Here is a 15770-nt window from a genome sequence, read left to right as displayed (position 1 = left end):
TGTGGTAGCAAGTGGAAGTGGGTGCAGAGACCCACTGCCAGACATTATGCAGAGAGAGAGTCTAACTTGGAGGTGTCCATCGATCCCTAGGAGATCAGGGAGCCCCATGGAGATGGGGAAGAAAGACTGTAGGAATTAGAGGAAATGAAGGACATGAGGAGAATATGATCCAAATAAATTAAATAAGCAGGACTCACATGGGCTCAAAAAGATTGAAATAGTAAGCATACATGGGTCTATACCAGGTCCTCTGCATATATTTTATGGATAATAGCTTGGTGTTTTTGTGGGACTCCTAACAGTGAGAGTGGGTGTATCTCTGCTTCTTTTGCCTGCTCTTGGAACTCTTTTCCTCCTGTTGGGTTGCCTTGTCCAATCTTGATATGTGGGCTGCTGCCTTGTCTTATTGTATCTTGTTTGTCCTGCTTGACTGTTGGCTGTTGGAAGAGGAAACTGGCCAGTATGTATTATATGAGAGAAGAATCTATTTTCAATTTTTAAAAATGAGGAAAAAAGAAAAAAAAAAGGAAGTCCAATAGGAAAACAGTACTGTTTCCTACTTTCATCCACATATCTATGGCATTGTACCTAAGTTTTGAGACTTAACACCAGAAATTAAATCATTACAACATGTGTTTTAGTCACCAAAATAAAACAAAACAACCATTATTCTACCAACTGGTTTACATGAGTTTGGCATTTCCTTTATCTCTCCTCTGATAAATTCACTTCCAAAAAGCTCTAGTCAGTAATTTTTGATTAATTATACTACTTACTTGAAGGAGGATGTAACTTTTTATTGCTAATGAAGTCAGTTTGATCATATGTGCCAAGATTTATTAATTTAACATTTTCAATTATTTTTGCATAGTTGATAATATCTTATTACTTTCTGATATTTTTCAGTGTCTTCGTGGAAAAGTAGAAGGGATTTTTTAGTTTATCCTCCCAGTAAGGATGTAAAAAGTTACTTCCTAGTCACTTATAGGGAATCTTAAGCAGTAGCTAGATGAAATTTTGTATTTGGGATAAAATGTTATATAGCTGAACTACTGGATAATGTATTTCTGTCTGTTTAATCATCAGATATGGTCATATTTGTTTTGTATAGTTTTTATCATGTTTGTGAACCTACTACCAATAAGACAACTACCTTCCAACTTCCTTAATCAAAAGTTTATCATTCATTCAATATGCATTATAGACCTGTATGGGATAACTGAAAATATATATATATACTACCAATTTTTTTTATTTTCCAGAGAATACAAAATTATCCATAATTAAGGATTTCCCATGTTAAATTAAGAAAGTTACTATGCAAGTGTGTTTTAATTTGTAAAGGTTTATTTATTCATGTGCATTCATGAAGTCACAAGAAGAGACTACTGTGTCTTCTTGTCCTTTTTTCAGTCTTTGCTTATTCATTGAGGCAGGGTTTCTCCCAAACCCAATGCTGTAGCCATCAATCCATTCTTTAGAGTAGCTATTAGTTGGGTGGTACGATACCTGGCTTCTCCTGTGGATGATGAAGTTGGAGCTCTGGTTTTCAAACACTCTTAAACACAGAGCCATTACTCCAGACATATTTAAAAATTCAAAACACTTACAATAATAAATTAATTAGAAAATATTCTTTAATATTTGAATTTACAAGGACCTTGCTATATAGACAATGCTAGTCTCAACCTTGCAGTGGTTAATCTGTATCTGCCTCCTGCATGCTGGGGTTACTGGCATGCACTATCATGTTTGGCTTTAAAAAATCACATGTGATATGGCTGTGGTATGGGATTGGTGGTTAAGTACTTGCTGCACAAATGTGACGACTGGAGTTCAAAACCCAAGAACCCACATAAGTGCTGAGTGGCTGTGGCAATCCAGAAAATCCAGAACAGGCTCACTAAAGCAACTAGACATATTGGTGAGCTCTTGTTTTGACTGAGAACCTCTGCCTCAATGAAGGAGGTGGGTATGTGTTCAACGATGATTCCTGACTTTAACCCCAGTACTTTACTTGAACAACCACATAACCATATTCCTGTACAATGCAAGCATTCAAACACATGAATACCACACCATACCCATACTCTGTACACACTGAAGCATGCATTCAAACATATGCATACCCTACCACACCCATGCCCACACACATTAAAATGGAAAAAAAAAAAAGAAACCTAACACATTATACAGTATCTTTGTGAAAGGCTTTAGTGGCAGGACATTGACCAAGAAAAGGTTCTGGGCACCTTATGTTCAAGAAGTTTCTGCAATTTTTATTTGAATTTAATTTGCTACATTTACCATCTGGGATAGAAGCCTGAGTACCAACTATTCCAGGCTGTGCAGTTTCACTTCGAAACAGTTCAGGATTTATATAGGCTGAAGGAAATAATGCCGGACAGGCTTGCTTCATTGCTTTCTCCGTTCAGTGGGCTATCTCCCCCTGATGTAGAAGTTGGTTGTTTAATTTTCTGACAGAAGGTGTACCTTGAGAATGGCTGGACATCTTCCATTTGTATTATTGTCAGATGTGATCAGATAAATCAGCCTGAGGATCAGTATGTGGGGGACACACATTGAAAGTGATTTTATTTTTGTCCAATAAGTCCCAAAGTTGCTGTCGTCTTCACTTTATTTTCTCTCTCCCATCTTCTGTGCCATTTGTCGCATGCCTCACAAATCTCATTGTCTCTACTTATTACCAGGTTTTTCTCCAGCTGGAAAAATGCTCTTCTTGTCCACAGCCAGATTCAGAGTTTTCACCTTTCTCATCCTCTGTTTATTTCTTCTTTACCTTTAATGTGAAATAGGAAATGTAGATCCAGGTCTTTCTCTACAGCATTCACATTTGTTGTAAATTCATCATAGACTGTAAAAAGTAATACAAGAGAGATATCTAAAATATTTCTTCCATCTTCTGCTTTACAACCTCAACTGGAATGACTTTTCAAAAACATAACTGACTCTTTTTCTTCCCAGTTTCAGTTGCATAAAAAACTAAAAACATATTTTGTTTTTTTTCTTCTTTTTTTTTTCAGATTCATATTGCATTGTTGACAATTCTCACAGGTGAAATTCGGCCAGAGCTCACTTGGAAAGTTCTGCAGATTGGTGTAAGAGAATCAGATTCTTCAAGCTGAGCTAAAAGAAACAATCCTCGTAGGTTCTTATTGAAAAGAAGAGGTAGGTTTCAACACCTTGACCTTGTCTTCTAAGCCATGTGATACTGTTTCATGTAGCATGAAAAATGCATGAGGATCTTTCTGAGTAGGTTGTTGAGGTTCATAAATGGGAAAGACAGATTTGAATTGTATTTACCATTCCATATCCATTTCACTTTGCATGGAGTTTACCTTCTTTATATCTATTACATCCCAAAGGACTTTAAATAACAGAAGTTTTTAATACTATAGTAGCTGAAGTTACATTTGTCTACCAGAGAAAGACCATGATGACAGAGGCTACAGTTTCTTCCATTTAAAAGTAGAAGTATTCACCCCACAGCTGTTAAAGCATTTTCTAAATTCTGGATCAAGGCTTTGCCATAAACAGATCCATAGTCCTGTGATTGCCAGGTGTTATAGTTTCATCACCAACAACGAAATGACCAACTTGCTACAAAAAAAAAAAAAAATCTGAAAAATACATTCTTTGTTCCTACAATGAATCAGACATTGGATCCAGTTAAAATCCTATCTTATGGAAGAAAAAATAATAACAGCAACAACAATAACAACAATAATAATGAATTTTATATATCCTAGATTTCCAAAAAAAGTAGAACTTCCTGTGGGACTCTGACTAGTTGCCTGCCTTTGGTTTCCTTTCCCTTAATTGGGATGCATTCTCTAGCCTCAATAGGAGATGTGCATAGTCCTACTGCAACTTGGTATCCTAAGAGTACTTGATATCCCTGGGAGGCCTCCCCTTCTCTTAGGAGAAAAGGGCCATGAGAGAAGGGAAGGTAAGAAGGAGGAACTAGGAGGAGAGGATGGAGGGGAAGCTGTGATCCAGATAGAGAGTAAGTTAATTAATTAATGTAGTGTTTGGGATAATGAATACAGGTAACTAGTTAGCTAGCCTAGCTAATTTATGAGCTCTGAGTCAGGTTTCATGATAAAACGATGTCCTAAAACTTGAGGTGGAGCTGAACTAGCATGATGCATCAGTGAGGAAAACACAATGGCCCCTAAATTTGATTGAAAGATAAAACAACAGCAATTTATTGTCTGAGCTCTACAAGCATATAATGAAATACATGTACCATCCCCTAATAAATAAATGTAAAAAAAAAAACTTTAAATGTGGGGAGTGGTATAGAAAGAGAGTCATTGTTGTCCTCTCACTCCCTTGTACATTTGCAAACACATATGCATTTTCCTACATAGACACATTATCTACAATGCACCCCTCCACTCCACAAAATACAGAATATGCCCCCACTGTTTCTTTAGTCATTTGGAAGTCATTTACTGATCACTGTGGTGTTCTTTTCCTCATGATGGATGAGAGGCTGCAACTAGTTACCAAGGTTAGAAGTAAGTTTTATCTCTAGTCTTACAGCTGTAGATAAGACTTCAGGCACTATATTGAACAGGAGAGGAGAGTGGACACCCTTGTCTTGATTCTAATCTTAGTGGAAATGCTTTCCTCCCCCTAACAGGATGCTGATGACTAGTTTATTGTGCACAACCTTGGGCTCTGTTGAAATGGACTCTTTATCCCTCATACCTCCATGACTTTCATAATGAAGCAATGTTGGATTTTTATCAAAGGTCTTTTTTACACTTCTTTATACTATCATGTGATTTTAAATTAAGCACATTACATTTTAGATATTACATTATTAATGTGTGTATGCTGAATCATCTTTGAGTGAAGCAGCTGACTATATTTTTCTTTTTATATATTTAATAAATATAACTGAGTATTGTCAAAAAATCTGAGTCTAAGATATACATTTCAAAACCACATAGAAAAATCCTTTCCACCATTAATTTTCTCTCTTAATCTTCTCTTCATATTCTTTCTTATAACTTTCTTACTCACCTTAAAAATTGAATCCACTTTCACAAAAATGGAAATTTTGTTTCTTAGAAGGGAATTTTTGAGATGACCTATTAACTCATTTAAGGTCCCATATATCTGAGCCAAGGAGTGGTTATGTGTTAGGACCACATATATTAACTTTTTTTTTTTTTACTTAGTGAGCACTGTTGAAGGATTTATGATGCTTTCTGTGTAAATTGATTCGTTGAGTATTTTACCAATGTCACAATATTGGATGGAGCATTCTCAGAAGGATCCTTGTTGAGTTCTAGGAAGGGAATGACCACTGGCATTATGAATATCTGCCAGCCCATCTGTTAAGTTTATTGGCTAAAGTGTTCTGCTATAGCTTCACCAGTAGTAAATCCAGTGACAGAACTCCAAAAGAAATGCTAATTGCTCTTTTAATATAAACAAACAATACTGAAATCCAATTCATTGTTGTAGAATTTTAAAGGGAAATAAAGTAAGAATCAAATGTGTTTGTTGGCATGGATTTTTTTTTTTTTTGTCTCAAAGAAACAAAGATGCTGCCAAGGGAATTTCCCTTTCAGGGATGTAAAGAGTTTCTGAGGAGTGAACTTTGCCTGTCTCTGGAAGATAGCATTCACCTCCTCTCCTGGTGTATGTGCCAAACCTGACAGTGGTGGGGAGCATAAAAGCTACTGAAAGAACCATTTCCTGGGACGTATTGCCTTTTACTCGAGGAATGAGTAGGTTCCTTTGAATCAGCCTCTGTGTTTGGAGGAGGAACATAAATATCTTGTCTCTTCATGGCAAGGGAACTCTTTCAAAGAGGCATTTTCTTTCTCGACAAAGAAATTCACACTGGAGACAAATCAGCAATTTCACAGCTGGTTCATGAAATTCTAAAATGATGTACACAAATCAAAGCAAGGGAGATTCATTAGAAATGAAAAGAGTATTGAAATTGCATCCCAGTTCCTAATAGGATACCTTTCTACAGTTATAGAATATTAAAAGCAAATTACTGTGCTTATATATGGAAATTTGTATTTCAGCCATAACGAAAGACCTTCATAAGAAAGTGGATGTTAAAAACCATAAAATCAAGGGTTGGATATAATTGTGTCTTCAAATTCACCTCATTTTTCTCACTGTTTTAAAATAACTTTTATTGAATTTGCTTTATGTCGCTTTCATACAAGTGCATAATGCATTCTGATTGCTCTTAGGAACAACCCTCCTCTTATCATTTTTCTAATCCTGTCAACCCTTTCATCTCTCACATTCATGATTTTTGTTTTGTTTTGTTTTGTTTTGTTTTGTTTTGTTTTGTGACACATTGAGTAGAACTGTGACCATTTGTTGGACTTTGGTTTGGAACTAGCCATTGAAGTCCAGTTTGCTTAGTAGAGAATACATAACTGAAGACAATAACTGCTGCCGCTGTCCTACCTGATTTTCTCAATATCCCATAATTCAAGAAGTTGGACCCCAGAAAATCTAATAACCCCATTAAATGGGGCTCAGAGCTAAACAAAGAATTCTCACCTGAGGAATACAAAATGGCTGAGAAGCACCAGAAAAAAAATGTTCAGCATCTTTAATCATCAGGGAAATGCAAATCAAAGCAACCCTGAGATTCCACCTCACACCAGTCATAATGGCTAAGATCAAAAACTCAGGTGACAGCAGATGCTGGTGAGGATGTGGAGAAAGAGGAACACTCCTCCATTGTTGGTGGGATTGCAAGCTTGTACAACCACTCTGGAAATCAGTCTGGCTGTTCCTCAGAAAATTGGACATAGTACTACTGGAGGATCCAGCAATACCTCTCCTGAGCATATATCCAGAAGATGTTCCAACTGGTAAGAAGGACACATGCTCCACTATGTTCATAGCAGCCTTATTTATAATAGCCAGAAGCTGGAAAGAGCCCAGATGCCCCTCAACAGAGGAATGGATACAAAAAAATGTGGTACATTTACACAATGGAGTACTACTCAGCTATTAAAAAAATGAAATTCCTAGGCAAATGGATGGACCTGGAGGGCATCATCCTGAGTGAGGTAACCCAATCACAAAAGAACTCACATGATATGTACTCACTGATAAGTGGATATTAGCCCAGAAATTTAGAATTCCCAAGATACAAGATACAATGTGCAAAACACATGAAACTCGAGAAGAACAAAGACCAAAATGTAGACACTTTGCCCCTTCTTAGAATTGGGAACAAAACACCCATGGAAGGAGTTACAGAGACAAAGTTTGGAGCTGAGATGAAAGGATGGACCATCTAGAGACTGCCATATCTGGGGATCCATCCCATAATCAGCCTCCACATGTTAACACCATTGCATATACTAGCAAGATTTTTCTGAAAGGACCCATATATAGCTGTCTCTTGTGAGGCTATGCTGGGGCCTAGTAAACACAGAAGTGGATGTTCACAGTCAGCTATTGGATGGATCACAGGGCCCCCAATAGAGGAGCTGGAGAAAGTACCCAAGGAGCTAAAGGGGTCTGCAACCCTATAGGTGGAACAACAATATGAACTAACCAGTAACCCCTGCCCACAGAGCTCGTGTTTCTAGCTGCATATGTATCAGAAGAAGGCCTAGTTGGCCATCAGTGGAAAGAGAGGCCCATTGGCCTTGCAAACTTTATATGCCTCAGTACAGGGGAATGCCAGGGCCAAGAAGTGGGAGTGGGTAGGTAGGGGAGTGGGGGGGGAGTGTATGGGGGACTTTTGGGATAGCATTGGAAATGTAAATGAAGAAAATACCTAATTAAAAAAATAATTCAGAAGGATGAGAGAAGTCTCAATGAGTCAATCATGAATCAGTGATCAGCCAATTACAGCCCTGGTCTTGTTCAAGCCCAGTGCTGGTAGCCATAGCTTTTGAGAGATCATATTAGTAAGTTATGAGGAATCCCCAATCCAAGATACTTGTGCATAGATATATAAAAATACCCATAGCTTCCTCAAGTGAATTCTTCTGTTTTCTGACCACAAGAGTGAACTTTCTTATATTCTTAAGAAATGCCACATTATTAGTTTTAATTTTGGCATCTACAGTTCCAGAGGAAGAGGATGGGGACTTTATGTTTCTGCAATGATCTGTACCTATTCCATTGCTCAAAATATATTTTTCTGGATGTTCTTGACACTTGTGCTGCCATTACTAGAGAGGAGATGTTGAGTTGGGAAGAATCATATTCCGGAATTTGTAAGATTTACAGCCTTCGCATTCTGCAAGACAAAGATAATATTATCTGTGTTGTTTTGTTTGTTTGTTTGTTTTTGATGCTTAGAGCAGGAAGGGAGTACTTTACTTTTGTTTTCATGCTTAGTGTTAAAAAAGAAAATAAATACATTTATTATAGATCACTTTCAGAGATTTCAGAATCATTGTTATGTATAAATATATACTTTTAAATATTATATATATGTACTAGTATGAATATTTGCGTTTTATATATATATATATATATACATATATATATATATATATATATATATATATATATATATGAGTTAAAATAGGAACCTATTAAAATCACCAAGGGAAATATTTTTAACATACAGAGTATATACCTCAGTTACTACCTCTAATTTCTATAATTCAGGAGAATAGGAATTTGATGGTGTATATAGACCTGTTGCAAGAATTAATTTGGTGAGTACTGAATGTTTGATAAAGTTCATAACCACATTTTACTGGTGGGTTTGTTTTACAAATTGTGTTTTGGTTGCTGTGTTTTGTCTATTATCTATCATTGGGTATTATCCACCACCTATCACCTACAAATTTTTCTTTCTTTTTATCTACATCTGTCTATCTGTCTCTGTTTCTTTTAATCTACATCTATCTATCTATCTCTATCAGAGACAGATAGATAGATGTAGATGTTATCTATACACCTATACATTATTAACATCTATGTATTATCTACTATCTATCTATCTATCTATCTATCTATCTATCTATCTATCTATCTATTTATCTATCTATCACCAGTTCTTTTTCTATAAAAACAGTAACAAACCACTTCAGAAAAATCTAATGAATCCAGGTTCTATAATCCTTTTTCCTCTTTTGTGATTTGTATCACTGCAAAATAAGAGCATATACAAAGAAAAAATTTGTGGGAGTCAGAACACCTGAATCCTGGCTATTAACTCCCAAGTTCCTTTCAGAATAAGTAACTCAGTGCAGTTTCTCCTCTTCTGGTAACATTAGGAGATAGGAAAAATTAGATGGCTACTTCTCTTGTGATCAATGGAATTCTCTACTGGCCTACAAGGTAGCAAGAGCATGCAGTGTCCCTGCGACAAGTCAGCCAAGTATATGGATTTGTTGAAATGTTGGATGCCTTCATTTCCCTGTCTCTAAATGAACTGGACAACCTTCAGAAAAATAAATAAACAAAAAGTTCCATGTTGAATTCTCAATGGAGACCCTTTCAAATCGGTAAAAATAGTTTTCAAGGGTGCCCTTCATAGGAGAGCAGAAATAACCATACATTAGAAGAATTCGTGCTCTGAGGCCTTTGTTTAATCAGTGGTTAGTTTTCTGGTGATTGCACAAATTCACTCCATTAAATTTAATCAGGAATGTTTCTGGCAAGGGGTATCAAGCTTACTGATTAATTCATTTATATTCCTGAAATAAGATATGTTCTCCTGGATGAGTCTCCTCAGCTTGGCAAGTACACAGTACACATTTCAGCATCTCTAGATGGCTCTTTGTTCACAGTGCCAGTCTAAGCTGAGCACTGAGTGCTGATTAGCTTGGCTGACTCAGAAGGAGAGACAGGAAGTGGCACTGTTTGAGTTCATCTCTGCATAGATCATCAAAGTTCGGTGTGTAGGTGTCTGTAAATACTTCAAGGTTCTGGCACAAACTCTTGGAGTTGCCTTCAGAAATCAGCCAAATATGCCTGGGGGGGTATCATAATAAAATGAGATGTTCCAAAGAATGCTGCTTTCTTCAATGCAGCCACTCAGTGAAGGCAATTGTGTCTATGGTGTAGCAGGTTATATTCAAATTATTATTTAATGGATTTTAAGATTCATTCCCATATTTTAAAAAAGCAAAATGTAACACTGGAGTTGACTGAAATTTAAAAGGAAAATAAGTTTTAATAATGTATTGAACTGCGGTCACTCATTTGTCTCAGAGATCCAGACAGCTATGGATAGAGAGGAAGGGAGGAATATAAAGAACATATTTAAACTCATCAACTATAAATCTGTTATTGGGCTCTAGGTGTACAAACAGGTCAAAAGCACATACTGTGATATACTGTAAGCCATCTGTATTCACAGATAATATTCATGGGATCTTTCATAGAGGATTATGTGATACAAGTTTAGTTGGTACAGTGTCTGAGCATATGTATTTAGTCTTGATGATAAGGAGGAAGGGGTATGTTCACTGTCATCATTTTGTATCAGGAACCATGTGATTTGTTGGAGGAAGAGTGAAGGATAGTATGACATAAAATGAGGCTACTACTCTTCTTGAGAGCCTTGGGGAGAGCAGGCTTTGACTCAGCTCCATTTGAGCTGTACATTTCTCATAATTCAGATCCCATTGTCCATCTTGGAGGGAAATGCATTACACACGACTCATCAGCCTCTGACCTATGCAAGGAACTAGTTCCCACATAGGGTTGCAAGTGACCATTGTTCCTGCCTAAAGTACTACTTCCAAGGTTGAACGTTTCTATGGTTTTGCTTTCTAGAACTCTGAGCCACTTACCGTGATACTTGTGAACTTAGGCATGCCTTAGTTCTAATGGCATTGTAAAACAGAGAGGCATGCCTTAGCTCTGATGACATTGTAACAGAGAGAATACAATTCATAAAACTACATATATTAATTTTGTAACCTGTCTTGTGCTGATTTCTAAGGAATATATTTTTCTGTCATCAGAAACAAGGGTGAGTGAGGTGGTTTTGTCTGCACCTTGAATTAAATGCAAAATAACATCATTAACCTAGATAATGCTGTTAGTGCCAGCACAGCAGCATAAGTAGCCATGCTTATTCACACCTGGGCTCTAATCATGATTCACATGATGAATGTATTTTTGAATGAACCTCATATTTTATGATTGTACTTATTATTTTGAATGTAATAACATAAATTCATATCCTGACCATGAAGTAAAAATCCATAAGACATTTGCCTCAATCTCTTCATCTTTTTCACTAGGGTTCATAAAAGTGTTTACATCATAGATTATAAAAAGTTAAAATATATTCATATTAACAATCTTCTATAAGAATAATCACCATTAATATCTTTTTGAAATGATCATTACATCTATTTACTTATTTATATTGTGTGCCTGTATGCCAAGGTATGTTGTGTGTATATCACAACATGTTGAGGAAGTTAATCCTCTTTTTTTTTTTCATTATGTAATTCTAGTGGATTGAACTCAGGGCCTCAGGCTTCTTGGTAACTGTCTTACTGGCCATTTTGTATCCACATCACCAACTCACTCAGAAAAGTGTTAGGTTGTTGAAGAGTAGAGCACTACAATTCTATAAGGTGAAAAAATTTTGAGTATTTTGGCTTGCTCTGTATATATCCTACTTCTGGGTTTGCTACACTGTTGTTTTGCAGCAAAATCATCATTGATGTTGTGCAGTGTGGAATATGACTTACTTGTTTTTCAATATAAGAGCCAGGCACTACCTCTGACTGAAGAATTCTGTATAACAATTGCATGTACAAATTATTCAGCAAATATATTTCTTCAATCCATAAATACATCATCTTATTGCTTGCTATTATCAGAAGTCTAAATCATGAAGAGCCAAGGCATGATACAGTGAGTACTAAGATGTCACTAATGTCTAGCTTTTAAGAAAAATATTTGGAAATATGAGGACATACTCATAAGTTCTTAAGTAGATGAAGCAGGTTAGACTGCAAAACAGTGTGGTTCTAAATTTGTAATCATCAGAGAATTTAATCATGAAAAGTGTTATTAAAATATTAAAATCTTATGATAAATTTTAATGAGTACTTTCTTGATTTAGCTTTAACATTTTTCAAAATGAAAATTACAATTTTTCTGATTATAAAAGTAATAAAGATCATTGTAGCCATTGCAAGCAAAACAGAAATCTACAGATCGCTTAATAATGTAGGATCCCAGTTCCTGAAATGACCTTACTAATCAATTTTCTTTTATAAAGAAAACTTTCCCTGGGTTATTTACATATTGTGTATTCAAAAACCTCTTCTCATTTAGTAATTGACATGTTTTCATTGCCAAGAAATGGAGACTTTTGTCATCACTTTCTAAACCTGTCTTCTAAAACATATACATCCACTGAGTAGAGATAGTGTCCTCTCCGTAACGAATGGACAGCTGTAATCTGTCCTTTATTATTTGTGCATTGATAATATGCTTTATAATAACCTTCTCTGTATGCTTGTTATTGGTGTATAGAAAAACTCCCGATCTGTGCAAGTGTATTCCATAACACATGACTGAAACAGTTTCTTATTTTTAGAAGTTCTCTGTTAGAATCTTGGGGATCTATCATGTATAGTTTCATGCCATCTGAAAGTAGAAATCATTCGATTTCTTTTTCTTTAATTTTTTCTTCTTGATTATTGCTCCATGTAAACCTTTGTGTACAGTAGAAAAAGAAGCAAGGGTTTTGTACAACCTTGTCTCATCTTGCCTTCCGTGGGATTCTTTCTAGTTTTTCCTGCATTCGGGGGGATGCTAGGTCTGTTTTTTCTAGTTTTTCCCTTATACATTTATATCTACTATTTTAAATTTTACAAATATAGCCAAACATGATATTTGCCTTTCTAAGTCTTGCTGAAGCTTTCTTAATATGAATCAGCACAATGATTGAAATATACCCATCCTGAGTAAATATTAAAAGTGTACAGTGAAGTACTATTCTTCTATGAAAAAAGTTAATAACATCATTTGCAGAAAAATGGATTGGGAAGCCATCATGTTAAGCAAATTATTCCATCTTTTGGATAATAGCTATTCACACAAGATTATATATATATGTGTGTGTGTGTATATCTGTGTATGTGTATATATGTGCGTGTGTGTATATATATGTGTGTGTATGTGTGTGTGTATATGTGTGTGTATGTGTGTGTATGTGTGTATATATATACATATGTGTGTGTGTGTATATGTGTGTGTGTATGTGTGTGTATCTGTATTACTTGTTTCTATACGTTCATATTCATTGAATGCTTTGATTACTTTGATGTGTGCAATGTACTTCAATTGATTGTCATGATCATTTGTGTGGCTGGGCATTGTTTATCTCCATGGTGATTTTATATTTGTGTCTCCTATTTTGAGAAATGTTCAGGAGTTAGGCATCTTTATAACCTTTTAATTCTTTAATTATAATGATGTTTAGAGTTTATAATATATTTTGAATATTAATGCTGAGTTTATGATATATTTTGAATATTAATTCCTTATCAGATGCTTATACTTATATAAATGACACATGTGTTTTAAATAAGATAAGACACTATGTTTCCAAAAAAAAAAAAAAAAAAAAAAAAAAAAAAAAAAAAGATACTATGGTTTAAAGAGCTGGTAAATTATACTGCATGTATGGGAAACTATGGGCAGGCGAATCAGAATTGCAAGGTCATTTACTCCTAAACATTAAGTTTGAGTCCAGTCAAACAAAAACAAACAAACAAACAAACAAACAAATAAAAACAAACTATATACTTGGGTGAGCATTGTAATACATTATACATTTTGCTATTAAAATGCCATTTAAGATAGTTTCACTTGAATATTTTTACTCTTCACTGAGTATTGAGATGGATTATTTCTTGCAGATATGTTTGAGTTCTTTAATTTAATAATTGTTTTCATAATTACTTGCTGTGTAACTATGGGAACTAATTATATGAAAAAGTACTAAAATGTTATGTTATTAGACTAAACAATTTTTTAGCTTGTTTTGTTTTTAAATTATACCCTTTCTCTGGAGAAGAGTGGGTATTTGTACCCTCAGATATTGCTTTTTTCAGTAGTGTATAGTTAAATCAAAACAAACATGTGATTCTCAGTCCTATGAGTTAGAGGAAGACTGTTGTGATGCCTTCTAAGGTCCACTGTGGCCCTCTCAGTGCCAGGGCAGGGTATGTCACTGCTGATCTCTATAGAGTTAAGCTGTGTATTTCTAAAACTTAAGGTCTGTAGCCCTTGAGACACAGTGAAAATTACTTTACAAAGCATCACTGCGATATACACAAAGTGATTACATAGATCAAATACACTTGTTAAAAAGGAAATTAATGTAGAAATTTTTATTTTACTCCTTCTTTTCCTCCTCTCTCCCTTCTTATCTGTCTGTCTGTCTATCTGTCTGTGTCACTGTCATAATCAAAGCTAGTAGTCAGGAAATCATTAGGATTTGGAATGCTATGTAAAAACTAGAGTTTTAGAAAAAGGTTTTCAAGAAAAACCTATCAAAATTAATATTATATATAGATCTGTATCAAAAACAGTGTATGCATGTGTGTGTGTGTGCATGCACGCACACATGCTAGCATGTTCACACATGCATAATTAACAAGTGAGTTGAAAACAGCTCCTCTAAGGGGCAAAGGTGATAATGCAGTACATAAAACATGTATATTATAGTGAAAACAAGCATAAATTGGGACTCAAAGTACCCAAAAGGCCAGAAATAGCAGCACATGTCTGTAGCCCCAGAACAAGGTGTGAGGTGGAGACACGTGAATCCTGGACACTCTCTCAACTACCAGCCTAGATAACATAATGAGCTACTGGTTTAGTAGTAATCATAGCTCAAAGCACTAGATTGGTGTTGCAGTAGAGCAAGACAGTTGAAATCTTGTTCTGGCCTTTGCATGGGAATGAAAAGGTACATGCATGAGACATATGTACTACACACACACACACACAAACACACTTTATACCACACAGACACAGATACACAAACATGCATATGCCATATACATATGCATATACACTCATGAACATACACAAACCATACATATACACATACCACAAACACACCACACACATATAACACTCACACACACATATATATATATATATATATATATATATATATATATATATATATATATGGTATATATATACATACCATACACCATGCACATATATACCATACACATACATCAAATGCAAACACACAACTTAACTGTCCACAAATATACACAGAACACAATTCATATACATGGCATTCATTCACCACACACATGTAAACACATACACATTTTTACTGGTCCCATTTTACATTGCCTTCAGATATAGGAAATGACCATACTAATTGGAGAAGTCTCTTTAATTTCATATCCATTAATATTTCACCTAATTTCCCTTCTTATTTTATCTATGCTAAAGATCATAGCTGAGGAGTAACTTGACATATTTTGCGATAACTTAGTTTTACAGGTAGAGAAAGGAATTTTGGGTTGGTAATCAATTGCTTGAATCTTCAAATTTGCATTTGTAATGTCATCCTATGTAATACAGGAAACCCTTAGCACATCAATACATAGGATACATTTTGCTTTTCTATTTTTCTATTAATTATAATGTTAAATTAAAAGTACCAGGGTTTATAGCAGAACATACTGGGTTTTAAACTAAGTCCCACTTATTGAGGTTTGTAATTAACTCTTGGAATCTGTTTTCCCTGTATAAAATGGATAATATAATGT

At 35.2% G+C, this 15770-nt stretch overlaps 1 protein-coding gene across 2 annotated transcripts in view; it reads left to right on the top strand.

The window, feature by feature from the left end:
• The window catches only part of LOC110295865 (contactin-4), a 1019336-nt gene that overhangs the window by 155034 nt on the left and 848532 nt on the right, over nucleotides 1-15770 (top strand). For both annotated transcript variants that reach the window (XM_029478665.2, XM_029478667.2), the window contains exon 2: nucleotides 3045-3189. The gene's annotated coding sequence lies outside the window, so the exon portion shown is untranslated. The remainder of the gene's footprint in view (nucleotides 1-3044; nucleotides 3190-15770) is intronic.

Source organism: Mus caroli, unplaced genomic scaffold (genome assembly GCF_978045245.1).
Source record: "Mus caroli unplaced genomic scaffold, Mus_caroli_1 scaffold_7, whole genome shotgun sequence".
Classification (NCBI taxonomy): Eukaryota; Metazoa; Chordata; class Mammalia; order Rodentia; family Muridae; genus Mus; species Mus caroli.
This window is presented reverse-complemented; position numbering and strand designations above follow the sequence as displayed.